Here is a 12,038-nt window from a genome sequence, read left to right as displayed (position 1 = left end):
ATTTGATCCCAAATCTCTCATATCCTAGTTCGACACGAATCATTGCTTCACATTGGCTCTTCAATTCAGTATTTCTTGGCCCTTGCAAAGCTTCTATGTACAACATTCTCTTGCTGTCTGCACTTTTCAGGGTTGTTCTACCTTCATTTTCATAGGAGATGGAACTAACAGCATATCCATTTCTGAATTTATCGTAATATTCTATTAGTGCTGGCACAAGTTGAAACTATTATAGATGCAGGATGTAGGGGAGTCAAATAGACCATTTATGCACTGGGAACTTCACTGCCCCAGCTCCCATGCAGGAGCATGAATGGGGGGGTGGATGAGGTGCACCAGCCAAATGCTCCCCCCTGTGGGTGCAGGAAGAGGTGGGGCAACCTGCCACAACTAAAACTCCAGCCTGCAGCCTGGCATGAAACCTCCAGTGCATAAATGGTCATACTGAAAAATACCTCCATAGAACATGTTTGCATCATGTTTCAGCTTTCATGAAGTGGGGAGAGTTGAGAACAAAGGATTAGTTGTAATTTTTCTCAAGATATTTCTCTGGTACAGCCAAGCAGCAGACATTGACTACCACACTCTTGAAAATGATACAATGCCTTCCAGAGATAATGGGTGTTTGCTTTTTAAAGGAACAGCATGACAGCACTTGGTGCTTCACTCAAGTTTACTAGCAAATAGGTTAGACTAGACTAAGATGACTGTTCTGTCCAAACAGAAAGGTTGGATATATTTCCTGTCTCATCTTCCTAAGTGTGTAATCAACTTCTAAACGTGATCCGCTTGGGTGTCAGTATTTCCCTCATTCAATAGGCCTAATACAGCTAAAAATACACCACTGGACATCATAGGCTTTTGATTAACATTGTGGTGATCTGTTTAATTGTAAGCAGCTTTCCTTTTGCTGTCACATTAACAGTAGGACAAGGGTGCTGTAACATAAACATTTCGAGGACATATGTTTCCTGAAATACTGAATTGCTAATAAAGTAGGGGGATATGGCAATAGTGAAAGAGGTAGTGTTATTTACACTGATTTGTGGTGTGGATTCTACCAATAAAATAAGAGTGCTTCTTGGTTTACACGATACCTGTATAGTCATCAAATGATGCAAGCTAGAATTATTTTAAGAAGATCATAATAGACAAAGAAATAAAGATGTCAGATTTCAAAATTTCTTCTTCACAATATCTTGTATTGATCCTCCTTGATAACTTCAGGAAGAATATAGTTAGATGTTGAACACTAAAATTATTTCAATGCAAATTGGGGGGAGGGAGCAATGAAATAGAAATTTGCTGTGTGTATATACAAATACATATCTGTATCTGGTGTTTCTGAAGGTCAGCTTTACACGATGAGGTGGTATAAATCCAGCCATGTACTCACCTTGGCACATTTCCAGTGTTGCACAGGATCGGGGGGCTCTGGAAAAACGAAGAAGGGCATGAGTGGCTTGGCTGTGTGGGAATCTGGCAGGGTGGCTCCCAAGCAATTGCAGAACTGCGAGGGCATGGCTTGCAGTGTGGAAGGTCTAAAAGGAGGACTGGTTCATATGGCGGGTCTTCCTTTGCTGCTTGCTGCTGCAGTTTTGCTGTTCCCACCCTCTGTCCCTGTTTATCTTGTCTTTTCTACTTGCCTTTGTCACAGCTGGTGGTTTTGGCTTGGGGATGGATCCTTTGGGGGCTGGGCCCATTCTTTCAGGCAGGGCTCCACCTAGTTTCAAGAGCCTCCTTCTGAGGCTGCATGTCTGCTTAAGCAGCAACGTCTTTACGGGCGGGGAGATGGTTGCCACGCATGGCGAGGTGGCTAGGGAGGACTCTAATAGAGGCTGAAACCCATGGGCTTCCTCTAAGCTTCACCTTCCCAATGGACCAGGAGGCTTGACAGGCATGTTGTTCAGCCCCGCGGGCAGGCCTGCTGGATGGGTTTCCCCTCCCAGGAGAATGTGGTCTGCTGACTGCAGGATGAGAGGAGAATGGGTCATTGAATCTGCCCCATAGGATGGTTTGCTTTTGCACCAGAACAGGTCCCTTCCATCCAGAAGCAGAGCCAGATCTGAGGATGCATATTCCAATGCTGCAACCGTAATTCCTCTGAACTATAACTCCCATCTAGAATTTCTGAACTCCCAATAACATTCCCCCAAATTCAAGAAAACCAATGACTCTAAATTTGTTAGCCCCATCCACTCTCACTCCACATCTCTGTGGTTAGGTTAGGTTAAGGCACAGTGAGTTTTCCAGCATCATCCAGTTAGTATCCTACTTCAAGGTATGTTTCTGCTTCAAAGTGCAAAGCTCTCATGTATGAGCACAACTACTTATGATCTGTAGGAGTGATGTGGGGCCAGCTGTGCATAAAATACTGCCAGGGATAGGTGGGTTAAGGAGTGTGGAACAGGGCTTTCTTAGTAGTGATTTTGATGGCCCAGCGTTTTAGGGACTCATTTACACTTAATTATTTAGGGGAAACTGCAACACTCTTCTATCTAGGCAGGCTTGCACTCTGGAGATCTGTCAGTTGTTTGTGTGAACTGGCTTAAAATTTTTTGAACACAGGCCAGCCCAGATTAAGCTTGCTTTATCCCAGTATGACAATTAAATCCCTAAGAACTGGACATGCCCCTTCTTTCATAGGATTGCTGGTATCAGACGGTTGTTGGAGAGCCACCTTGTTTTGAACCAGTGAGGGAACCAATGACAGCTGCCCCTCCAGCCTCTCAAATACCACTGTGGGGCTTTAAAAGATTTTTTTTACCTGAGAGAAGGAACAAGGAGACACAGAAGCCTGTTGTCAGATAACCTGATTGAAGAGAGGTACATTAAAAATCAGGCTAGACCATATATTTATACCATCAATTACTGCCTTTGTAAAATAGAAGAGGCCATCTGCAAATACTTTTCCATGTTCTTTTAATATGCATAACCTGTCCGGAGCTTTGGGAAAATGAAATGCAAAGAACCCACTGAAATCCGATGGAAATTTAAAAGACGTTGGGTAGCACCCATTATTTTAAGTGACATTTTATTGTTTGAAGCATGGTTTTGTTTTGTCTAGTAATAAATACAGTTAATAGGGGAAAATCTGACAAAGAATCTTGATGTTTTGCAGCCTTTGAGACTACCAGATGTTGATGCATGGAAAACAAAACTACTCGTTCATCAAAAATCAGTTTTGTGCGATTAACCAAAACAAATGCTTAGAATTGGGAAACAAACTGAAGTTAATAGAGTGAAATTAATTTTTAAGAAAAATGTATGGTGCTTTTTGACATTAAAAAAGGGAGAGAGGAAATGCAATTGATATTTTTGTCCTGAAAGCCTTTAATTAGTAAGGTGTAGAAAGTAGAATAGGAAGCATATGCCAGCCAATTCTGGTGAAATTTAGCAGTGTGCATGTATTATCAGCAACATTCACTGTTGGTTCATAGCATTCTTGTCTGTCAATAAACATTGCTTTGACTGTTCTGGATGATAATTGCTCTGTCTGCACTTTCTTTGGCACCTACCAATCGCTGCTAAATAGCTACTAAAGCACAATTGTGCATGAGTGTCAGCAGTTCCAAAAATACTGGTAGGCCTTAGCATCCTTTTCTTATTGCTTCTAAGGAACGTTCTTCCCATTTTCGATTGGACCGCTATTTGTGAACACACTCGCTTCCTGAAATGACACCCGGATGAAGTGCTTCTCCCTGTCCTTTCCAGGAGAAGTATCTGATTTAAGCAAGAAAGGCTTTCTTTGCTTTTTAGGAACAACACAGACATTTATGGATTTGAGGTATCTGGTAACTGGGTCTCAAGCCGAAGCCAAATTCATGAAATCATCATCTTCATCTCTCGGGATAGTTCTGTAATCCCCCCCCCCTCCAGCATATGTAAAACTGACTTTTAAAGTGTTTAGTGGATAATGGATCATGTAAGGTCAGTACTAGCCATAGCTATTATGGCTATTATTTTCCCTTTTCATGGGAGGGTGCCCAGCAAAATGAGATTGTCACACTCCTTTTTTTGAGAGAGAGAGAGAGAAAGAAGGAGAGAGAGAAGACAGCGACAGACAGTTAAAAGCCTCTTCATGTAAGGATGTTATTTCATAAAGACACCAGCACTGGATTATCCCCTTCACTTTAAACTTCTGCCAGCTTGTACAAAGAGATAAAACAAAATAGCCCTGGTCCCAGGGGTGGAGGAGTGCTGGCCGTATCTGCCTGTGTCCACAGCTTTCATTTTGATTAGTCACATGTGAGGAAAATTCACTTAGGCTGAGAGGTAAATTTAATACCAGTTATGCCCATGCTGTTCATATCACAACCATTTTCACATGATGCCACTTAATTCCCTAAGAAGCAGAAAGGTAAATCGGTGGCTGGCCAGCTAAGGTGTCATAATGCATTAGGACCAGGGCTCACTGCAGGGGATAATGGTTCTGATTGCTGTTGACTCATGTCTCCACCAACTGCCTCATGTAAAATAAGTGACATTTAAAAGGCATCAAAATGTGAGAAGGGGTAAAAAAAATAAAATAAGGCAAGCACTGTACTAAAGTTGCCACCTGAACGCTAAGTCCCTTTTTCACCCTAAGTGGTATAAAATGATAACGCAACATGCCATGGGTGACCTGCACTAAGCTTTTAACTTCCTGTCTTGTGTTTTTAGAGAAAATCTGTAAAATTGCTTCTGGGAACTGCTCCAACATGTTATCATTTATTTCCAATTTAATTCCCCCCCCTCCCTTGCTTTTCTGCTTTTGCCCTTGGATATCAGACTATTCATCTTTTTAAAGGCTTAAGACCGAATCAAGTTAGGCAGTGGGTATACAGCGAGAGGCAGCTTGGTCTCTAAAGGCCCATTTAAGTCTATTTTTATAAAGAGAATCAAATTCCAGTTTACAGTAAGCATATGCTTCAGTTGACATCTGTTTCGAAGACTTGGATGCTTTGTTTGCATAACAGGCACCAATAAATGGCCTTGTTTTAAGTCTGCTCACTGGGTTGTATTTGGGTTGTTCAGCTGGGGATTTGAGTTGCAGCTGATCCCCTACCGCTTATAGCAGATAGCAATAGGAAAGGAGGGGGGCACAAACCTGAGAAGCCCAGGCATATTTATTAATGCAGATTTTAACATTCTCAATGAACTACTTAGCCCGTGTTAGATTACAGCCAAATCCTTATTTGATCAGGCAGAGGGGCAAGCCATGCTTCAAACTACCAAACTGCAGATTAGAAAAGTTATTTTCTTGTCTCTTTACTTCCAGTGGCGTCCTAGGTAGCTCTGCGTAATAATTTAATGAATATGGGAAAGGAGGAGATTTATTTCTAATGGAATCAATGTAAATAATGGAACACATATAAATATAACATGGGTTTTTTTCCCTGCAGGGAGAGGAGAATCCCGTATCATTGTGCTGTCTTTTCCAGTACATGTTGTAATATATCATGCTACTGATCCAGAAATGTGGATGAAAGACTATTTTGAATGAATAAATATGTTTCCTGATTTAGTGGAGATGATGATTTAGATTGAACCCAGAGTGCCAAAGCTAATCATACTTTACATGCTACCAAATTTTATTGCTCCTTTCCTCTAGTAAGTTCAAGTGGCACATATACATCGCCTCTCATTTTATCCTTACAAGAAGGTTTACTCTCATCTTCTCTGCACTACATTTGTACTGTCATAACCACTAGAGCTATGAACTCTGGCTTGGGAAATTCCTGGAGATTTGAGGGCAATGCTTATGGAAGGGAGAAGCTGAGACTCACCTAGAGTCTTTCACAAACTGTAGAGCAGGGGTGGCCAAACTGGCTCTCCAGATGTCCATGGGCTTCAATTACCATGAGCCCCTGCCAGCATAATGCTGGCAGGAGCTCATAGTAATTGTAGTCCATGGACATCTGGAGAGCCACAGTTTGGCCGCCCTGCTGTAGAGCTTGTCCTCCATAGCTGCCATGTTCTTTAGGCCACATGATCTCTATAGTCTGGAAATTTGTTGTAAATTTGCAAAAACTCAAGGCCCTTCTGGAGATTGGCCACCATGCCCATTCATCTATGCACACACATACCAGAACTTTTTCTAATGATAAGTAACCAATAAATTACACAGAACCACAGAGCTTTTCTACAACTTTTGTCTTTTTTTCTTATTTATTTAATTTTAAGAACCTTCATTAATCCCTATTGCAATGCTATATTTTTTCCTCTGCTGTGCCAGATGATTTCTGCTGCATATTACAATAAACTCTCCATGTAATGCTATTTTGTTGCAGTCTGGCCAGCTGGGTTTTAAATTGTAATCTCAGACTGCAGCAATAGCTTCACAGAACTATCTCATCATGAAAGAATATGGGATTGCCACCCAAAAGTCAGCCTTATGTCTATTTCCCAGTCTCCTTCACAATATCTAAAACTTTGTGGCATATAGTTCCATCTTGATCATGGTATAATTTAATGGTGACAAAAAAACAAACAAAAAACAGGTCATAGCAGTGGTGGAACCAAACACCCATTTGGACTGTGATATCTTTGTGATTCCATTAAGCCTTTGATCCAGTGGTGCACATGTGCAAACATAAACAGTCATCATGATATTGAACTTGCCAGTGATACTGCGGTGGTGAGGGAATGAATTGTATTTCTTTATTTTATTATTTATTTATGTATTTAATTGATTGCCCGCCAGTCCCAGGCAACTAGCTCATGGCTGTTAACATCATAAAATTCCACAATATTGTATTAAGTTTTGGCATTACTTATTGTTTTAAGCTCTTAGAGTTTTATGGTTTTAAATGTATTGTTGACTGCCATTATTGTTGACTGCCACAAGCCCGCCACTGGGGAGAGGCTGTCTATAAATTGAATTACAAATAAATAAATAAGACTTAATTGTTCAGTGCCTGCGTGTGTGTGTGTGTGTGTGTATATATATATATATATGTGTGTGTGTGTGTGTGTGTGCTGATAAATTAGCTCCCGAAGATCTTGCACAAGGGAAAATGCAAGTGAGGATGCAAAAAGTTGGATTATGTTCAAGCAGCTACTGTGGTATTTCCAGTGGTGCCAGCAGATATTTAGGGCTGAATGCCACCCATGATCTACATTTAGACTTTGTGTGATGATTGTTCCCTTTGATGTTTGCTGCTGTCAGCTGCAGCGAATCTGTACTCCTGATGCAAACCATTCCACTGGGAAGCATCATCAGCATGATTCTCCTTAGCATCGTGAACTGCCACTCCTTGCTCCCTTTCACCTCCTTCCTCCAAATTATTGTATAGGGCTCTGTAATAGTTTACTGAGTGTGGGTTTTTTTTTTCAAGTGGATTTACTTATCAGCTTTTTCTAGTGGTAGCAACAACCAAAGTGGGAAATGTATCTCTCCCATTTACTCTTCTCCAGTGTACCTGCTTTCTTTTTTTCCCCTCTCTCTTTAATTTTTATATATGGTAAAAATTTCATTGAAGAGAGGTTTTAGATGACAGGGCTGTAATTTGAAACCCAATAGAAGAGGTGTAAGCAATTTGAGCTTAGCTGAAGCATAATCTTAGGTTGTCAAGAAGAAACCCATTCTCCCTATGCTAATCAATCAGTATATCAAGCGACCAATCATCTCTTCAGCTTAGCATATATCCTAAGGTTTGATATATCTATTAACTGCCCATCATGTAGCTGGTCTCCGGATGATGAGATTCCCCTATCTTGGCACTTTGGAGGCAGACAACTGAACTATCACAGCCTCGGAGAAATACCAAGGGGAGATTTCTTTCCTATTCTACAGAGCAAAGACAATCCAGGAATTTAGGAACATAGTCTCAGAAAAAGAGTCCACGGAAATTACCTTTTTCAATATCATGTTGTGTATGTGCAAATTGTGTGTGTGTGTGTATATATGTGTGTGTGTGTGTGTGTGTGTGTGTGTATGTATGTATATATATATATATATTTTTTTTTGCTCTCACCAAAACAATAGAATTTTCATTGTTTGGTGTGATCAAAATCTCCAGCAGAAAATAGAGTTTGACCTTGTTGTTAGCTGCTAATTACAGGAGATACAAACAAAGTGCCATAATTAATAAAAAAAACATTAATCCCTTTATTATTAGAGGGCAATCAGAGCAGCATCGGAGGAGAACTTTCTAGCAATGCCATAGAAATCTGTTTAAATCTGCTGAAAAGAGCTTATTTTTCAGAACAGCGCACACTGGCTTTTTCTTTGAAAACCAGAAATTCCGATCTCATCTAAAGAAACATGGCTAAACTGCCACATGACCTGTCTGCTAAATATGAAGAGGTATACAAGTGTTTTGTAATATTTCAAGATCATATGGGAATTAGATTTTTTATAAAATTAGGAGTCATTCATTCTACAGCCACTAAAGTTCATTATGGTTTTCAGAAACTATGACGGTAATTCAAAAACCTGACTCTACAATATGCATTGTATATAATCACAGTGTGACAGTGTATACAGCCTTACATTTAATGTGCTCGAGGTGAGAGTTAAGGTAGTCTAAATATAATATTAGACAATAAGCAGGGGTTAGTTGACCTAGAACTTAATATGGACGCCACATTTAAGGAAATCTTAACTTTTACTTAATTTATATAACTTTGACTTTACTAATGTCTATGTTATTTGACAACCTGTTTTATACTTCCTGCCTCCTAAAACTAAAGCATGGAAAATAATGTGTTTTATGTGATTGGCAGTAAAATCCTATGTATTTCAGAGTTTTAGACTGAAACTCAGCATAGTATGAGAAGCTTTGTGTGATATCAAGTTATGTGATACTCATATGTAACTCAGTTTCCCATTTGCCAGAAATGATAAATACGAATCAATTTCACTCTACATTTAAGAAACTTTGAATAAATGGGGTTGGATAAAAGCCAAACATGACTTAACTCAGTGAAAGAGCAATAATTAAGTTGACTGTGCAAATCTGGAAGATTTAAAACCCCAAAGTGTTTCCTGTGGATTGGAATTGTTAAATTTGTTCTTCTGCCAAAGTTCATGCTAGATGATCAAGATATGGCTTTTTGTCTACCAAACATTGTTTCATGGTCAAATTCCTTTCTATGACAGTGTGAATGATACACGCTATAGTTATGAAAAGAATACCTAGAGCTAGTAGGGTAGACATGTGATGTCCTCAATCTAGGTCACTGGGAATGTGGGCAGACTGGCCTTTGTGAGAGGTCTTAACATGTCCAAGGCTAAACAATTTCAGGGGGGGGGCAATATTAGCCTTTGAAAGTATGTTTTGAGTAAAGGTATCTGTTAGAATAGGGTTTCTCAATCCATGGGATACAAAAGTAGTCTAGGTTTTTCATCACAATTACATCGCTTTCCCCCAATATCCATGTACTTTCCTGCTGGCTCTACCTGCTACAGATTATCTGTGACCTTTTGCCATATTAGTACTAATAATAGGATGCCTGTTCTTCTTGAGGGGAGAAATGGACTTTTGATTCTTTGACAGTGACTGATGGGATGTAAGATAAAGAAAGCTGAGAACTACTCCCCGAGAATCAGTGAGATCAGGACTCTCACTTCTAACCAAAGAGCTCCTGACTGCAGCTGGACAGGGGAGAGGAGATGGGAAGTTAATTCCAATTAATTGCCATCTTTTAATGTATTGGAGGTTTTATGGGTTGGGTTGTTTTATTCCTCTATTGTAAAATGCCACAAGTCTTTGAAAGCGGCGGTATATAAGTTAAAATATAAATAAATAAATACCGCATTAGAAGAAGAAAATATGAAAAGTGGATTTATACTGGGCATTGTAAACTGTCAATGTCTAGTGAGGCAATATGTTTATTCTAGCTGTGGATCTGGTCTACTTTAAATTGCCTGTGTTAAGGGCAAGTTAAATTGAGAGTTTACAATTAAAACAGATGCAGCATGAGCAACAAGAAGACAGCATCCAGCACAGTTCTATTGTTGCATATTTATTCTGGCAAAAGGAGAAAGCTAATATTTTTTGTGTGTGTGCAGTGCACTTCTGATTAAATTCAATTATTAACATTTTGCTATCTTAGCAAAGATGAACTGTACCCTTTGCTAATTTTCTGTTCCCTAAACCTGAAATTTTATAATTAATTAATGGTAATATATATATTGTTTGTACTTATTATGTGACAAACTGACATTTTCAAATGGTAAGTAAGAATAAATAGTGTGGTGGGAGGGAATGTTACTGAAGGAGTGTCACTTAGACCTCATGGCTTGCTATTAAAGATCTCAGTAAGACATCATTCATAAGAAGATACATTACTCAACAGCCAGAGTTTTTAAGTTATATACTACAGTCACAATTACAGATATAGTTCAATATTGTTTGGGATCAGTTCAGAAAAAGGGTATTTTATGGCCTCATTAATAATAATTAGGAGAGTCAGGAATAATGAGCATTATGTGCCCACAGCTCAATAGGAGAAAACATGCATGATTACATGACATCATCTCCAGTTAAAGTTTTTCAGGTAGCAAAGTCTGGGAGAAAATTTTGTTGAGACCTGGAAGATGGCTGCCTTTTAATACTTTACACAATACTTGCCTAAAGGACTCAATATCTAAATAATTATTAGCCAGTTTCTTATGCTAAACTATTCACCAGAAACTATTGTATATTGTAAGTCAGTAGAGTATACCTGAGCACATCTGCTCAAAAATAAGCCTCATTTTATTCAATTGGGCTTATTCCCATCTATCTATCTGTCTGTCTGTCTGTCTGTCTGTCTGTCTGTCTGTCTTGTCTACCAACCTATCCATTTTAACCTGCCACTCCCAGCAAATGCTGGCTTGTGGCAGTAATTATAATCTATAGCAATTGCACACAATAATCTGCAACCAGATAGATGTACACTGATGGTAATAGAGGAGGTCTCATACAGGTTTCTGGTTTTGAGGTTTTAAGGAGGGGCCCAACATTACCTCAGTCAGTATCCTGGGATCAACCAAATGCCTGGTGGAAGATGGTAGGTGCATTTCTTCCAGGCCAGGCTGGATTGTGGAGGGTTGGGAGGGAGGTCATTTGGGCATGAAATTGGGGTCACTGTGGGTAGGCAGGTAGTTCTTGCATTGTGAAGGCGGTTGGACAAAATGACCCTTGAGGTCCCTTCCTCAGGGCTCGGGGCTTGGTCTGGTACATTTTAACATATCTTTAACTGCTCCTCGCGGAGCGGATAAAATAAAAGAGTAAGGGCTCCGTCGGAGGGCCCTGTCCGGGATGAGGAAGGGTGCCGATAGGCCCCTTCCCACGGACTGACAACCAGAGGGCCCAATCGGCAGGCGCTTCGCGCCTGCCGATTGGGCCCTCCGGTTCTCAGTCTGCCGTAGCTTGCGATTGGTCCCTTGCTGGCGGACTGACCAATTGGGAGGCGCATTCGGCCGACCGCCACCATTTCCACCCTCGCTGCGCACAGGCCAGGTCGCTGCCTGGCCGTGCGCCCCACAGGACCCGACGGCACTGGTGGCTGGCCCTGCAGCCGCTAACACATTGCCGCGCCACCGCCCCTCATGCCCACAACTGCCCGTCGCAGTTGCAATTTAATAAAGATAAGTGTAAAGTTCTGCATCTGGGTCAGAAAAATGAAAAGCATGCCTACTGGATGGGGGATACGCTTCTAGGTAACACTGTGTGTGAACGAGACCTTGGGGTACTTGTAAACTAAACATGAGCAGGCAGTGTGATGCAGCGGTAAAAAAGGCGAATGCCATTTTGGGCTGCATCAACAGGGGCATCACATCAATATCACAAGATGTCATAGTCCCATTGTATACAGCACTGGTCAGACCACACCTGGAGTACTGTGTGCAGTTCTGGAGGCCTCACTTCAAGAAGGATGTAGATAAAATTGAAAGGGTACAGAGGAGAGTGACAAGGATGATCTGGGGCCAAGGGGCCAAGCCCTATGAAGATAGGTTGAGGGACTTGGGAATGTTCAGCCTGGAGAAAAGGAGGTTGAGAGGGGACCTGATAGCCCTCTTTAAGTACCGTATTTGCCGGCGTATAAGACGACCCCCCAACATTTCC

At 40.8% G+C, this 12,038-nt stretch overlaps 1 protein-coding gene and 1 long non-coding RNA gene across 9 annotated transcripts in view; one reads left to right on the top strand and one right to left on the bottom strand.

Annotated features, from left to right (window-relative positions):
* The window catches only part of CAMKMT (calmodulin-lysine N-methyltransferase), a 347,932-nt gene that overhangs the window by 256,082 nt on the left and 79,812 nt on the right, over positions 1-12,038 (top strand). The gene's annotated exons all lie outside the window — the stretch shown is intronic.
* LOC143837522 (uncharacterized) overlaps positions 1-12,038 on the bottom strand; it is a 54,133-nt gene that overhangs the window by 2,894 nt on the left and 39,201 nt on the right. The window contains exon 2 of the long non-coding RNA XR_013231003.1: positions 1,397-1,434. This is a non-coding gene — a long non-coding RNA (uncharacterized LOC143837522). The remainder of the gene's footprint in view (positions 1-1,396; positions 1,435-12,038) is intronic.

The sequence above is a fragment of the Paroedura picta genome, chromosome 1 (assembly GCF_049243985.1).
Source record: "Paroedura picta isolate Pp20150507F chromosome 1, Ppicta_v3.0, whole genome shotgun sequence".
NCBI classification, from domain to species: domain Eukaryota; kingdom Metazoa; phylum Chordata; class Lepidosauria; order Squamata; family Gekkonidae; genus Paroedura; species Paroedura picta.
The sequence above is the reverse complement of the archived record's forward strand: the minus strand, read 5'-3'. Positions and strand labels throughout refer to the sequence as shown.